We start from the raw sequence: 3823 nt of genomic DNA, 5'->3' as shown, positions 1-3823 counted from the left end.
TTGTTATAGGCGAATTCTATGAGTGGAAGATGATCATCCCAATTCCCCTTAAAATCTAGAACACATGCTCGTAGCATATCTTCCAGTGTCTGAATGGTACGTTCAGCCTGTCCGTCAGTCTGCGGATGAAATGCAGTGCTGAGATTTACTTGTGTGCCTAAACCCTTCTGGAAAGACCTCCAAAAGTTAGCCGTAAATTGAGCTCCTCGGTCTGATATAATAGATACGGGCACACCATGAAGCCTAACAATCTCCTTGATATACAACTTCGCATAATCTTCAGCCGTGTAAGTTGTCTTCACTGGCAGAAAATGGGCACATTTTGTAAGTCGATCAATTATCACCCAGATGGAGTCAAACTTATGATAAGAGCGAGGTAATCCAATAATGAAGTCCATATTAATCACCTCCCATTTCCAGGTCGGAATCTCTATATTCTGAAGCAATCCACCAGGTTTCTGATGTTCTATCTTTACTTGTTGACAATTGGGACACTGGGCTACAAATTCTGCAATAGACTTCTTCATATTATCCCACCAATACTGCTCCTTGACATCATGATACATCTTTGTCGAGCCAGGATGGATGGAATATCGGGATTGATGAATCTCATTCATAATCTTCTCTCGCAACCTTGCCACATTAGGCACATACAATCGGCTTTGGTATCTCAGTGCCCCATCTTTTCCGATCTCAAAAGTCGTACTTTTACACTGTTGAATGCTTTCTCTTAATCGTACTAAGACAGGATCTTCATATTGCTGTGCTTTTACCTCGGCTATCAAAGATGATTCTGATGTATTTTGTACAGTAACACCTCCGTCATTAGAGTCTAACAATCTGATTCTCATATTGGCCAGCTGATGAAGCACTTTAATCAACCCCCATCTACCTGCCTCAATATGTACTAAGCTTCCCATTGATTTACGGCTGAGAGCATCTGCCACAACATTGGCTTTACCGGGATGATACAATATCTCGACGTCGTAGTCTTTCAATAATTCAAGCCACCTACGCTGCCTCAAATTCAACTCTTTCTGCTTGAAGATGTATTGTAAACTCTTGTGATCTGTGTAGATGTCAACATGGACGCCGTATAAGTAGTGCCGCCATATCTTCAAAGCATATATTACTGCAGCCAATTCCAAATCATGGGTTGGATAATTCTTTTCATGCTTCTTCAATTGTCTTGATGCATAAGCAATCACCTTCCCACGCTGCATCAATACGCACCCCAAACCTATACCTGAGGCATCACAATATACCACATAACCTTCTGTTCCTTCAGGAAGAGTGAGCACTGGTGCGGATGTCAATCGATTCTTCAGCTCCTGAAAACTACGTTCACAAGTGTCAGACCACTGGAACTTGGTAGCTTTCTGTGTTAACTTAGTCAATGGTGATGATATAGAGGAAAACCCTTCCACAAACCGCCTATAATATCCTGCTAGCCCTAGGAAGCTGCGGACTTCTGATGGTGTTGTAGGTCTCGGCCAATTCTTTACTGCATCGATCTTCTGAGTGTCGACACTAATACCCTCGTCAGATATCACATGGCCAAGGAACGCTACTGAGTTCAGCCAAAATTCACATTTGGAGAGCTTAGCATATAACTTACGATCCTGAAGCGTCTGTAATACTATCCGCAAGTGGCCCGCATGTTCCGCCTCCGAACGAGAATACACTAGAATGTCATCAATGAATACAATCACGAACACATCAAGATAGGGCCTGAATATAGTATTCATGAGATCCATAAAAGCTGTTGGGGCATTTGTTAGCCCGAACGACATCACCAAGAACTCAAAGTGCCCATATCTTGTCCGGAATGCCGTCTTTGGAATATCCTTCTCCTTAACCCTCACCTGATGATACCTTGAATGTAAATCAATCTTGTAGAAATACTTAGCACCCTGGAGTTGGTCAAACAGGTCATCAATTCTTGGAAGTGGATAGTTGTTCTTTATAGTAAACTTATTCAACTGTCGATACACATCCGTAACGACCCATCTTCCTTCCGCACGAATAGGACTGGTGCACCCCAAGGTGAATATTAGAGACAAACACTTACGACTCTACTCTACGCACGATCTAGATTCAGGAAGAAGGTAACAACCCTAGATGTCATGTAGCCTCCTGATTATAAATGTGGCGCGCTACACATCCATAATCAAGACTCTACTAGACACGGCTCATAGACAACTCCTAGGACAGACTTGCTCTGATACCAAGTTTGTCACGACCCAAACTGGAGGGCCATGACTAGCACCCGACCATACTTGCCGAGTACCAACGTACATTTTATCTAACCTTTTTTATTATCTTTTACGGCTGATGAGATCAATATAAGTGGTAGACATGGATCATGGACAACCAACAATAAAAACTGAGAAATTAAGAGTATGTTTGTAAAGGGATTTTATATTTGTTAGAGGGTTCGGAACAATGGAACCTAAGGAAGTACTATAGGCCAAATATGGAAGGTTGCGAGTTTTTAGAATGGGTTAATCATAGATCTGTGATTTAACCAAAGTACCAAGGCGTTAAGAAAGGCGAAACGAGTGGGAGAAATAAATGTGATGCTATAATAGCCCAAGAGGGTATTTGGGCTTGATGGAGAGCCTCTAAAGAATCTTACAAGCAAAGAAGTGTTAAGTGATATGACGATGAATACACTTTCCCACGAATATCCTAACAAGAGTTAAGAGGTGAGCGGGTTAAAAAAAATTAAGAAAAAAGACCACGTAACATGTGGAAGAGTGCGTGGATATTCACTAGCTAGGAATAATGAGGCGAGAAGAAATAAGAAGAAAATCTATAAATTGAGATGTCCATGGTTATCGCAAAATAATTCGTATCAGAATGGTGGACTCGCTTGGAGCACAAGTGTTAATAGAAGGTATAAAGGACTAACTGTAATGTTAACGACTTGGGTAACACTGAATATCAACTAAGATATTTAGAGGGAATTCATGTCTACATATTACAATGGAAAGTGAGACTACTGGTGGTGAAATAGTGGTGTGATAAACTCAACAAACTAGACACAATGATACCATGAGTCCATGGGGTGCAGACAAGTGCGTGGCACAATAAGGCTATCTACTATGTATTATAGCAAAATGGAATGGGAATGAATGTCCCAATCACAAAGAAAAAATAGTACTAATGTATTGGCTAGACCGAAAGGGAGAATAAAAAAGGCAAAACAACACAATCTACCCAAAGAACAAAGGGAAATGTTTGAAATGTAGTGAGAGAGGATGAACACTTGTTACGAATCAAACATGTTTAACATGATAGCTCTTAAGCCACAATACCAACAAACACTATTGGTAGCTACAATATTCGAAATAAGGTGAATTACTTATTGAGGATGGAGAAATTCTTACACTTAGAAGGAAAACAAGAAGTTTTTGTTGAAGAATTTAGGATGATTTCAAGTTATTGTTCGGGCCAGTGCTCTTTCTGAGTTGAATGTGTACTAAGTTGTTGATACGTGTTTTGGGAAGTGTTTAACAGTATGGAGGGATCATGAGAATGTTCACAAAGTAAGTGGAGTGGTTTCTTAAATCCTATAAGGCACACAAGGAGTAAAGAGGTTGACTAAGAAAGGTCTGAGCACAACGTTACATTATCGTGCATGTTGATGATATTGAGGTGTGTGCTCAGGCTAGAAGTTGTATTCCTTTGAAATAGAGGGTTTTATAAGAAAACTCATCCATTAATGTCTTTATTGAGAATTTGGAAGAGCAAGTTGCAAGTACTCATATAAGATTGTAACCATATCAAGAATATTATTGAAGAACTCAAATCCTATGAT

This window comes from Nicotiana sylvestris, chromosome 1 (genome assembly GCF_000393655.2).
Source record: "Nicotiana sylvestris chromosome 1, ASM39365v2, whole genome shotgun sequence".
Classification (NCBI taxonomy): Eukaryota; Viridiplantae; Streptophyta; class Magnoliopsida; order Solanales; family Solanaceae; genus Nicotiana; species Nicotiana sylvestris.
Note: the sequence above shows the minus strand (reverse complement) of the source record.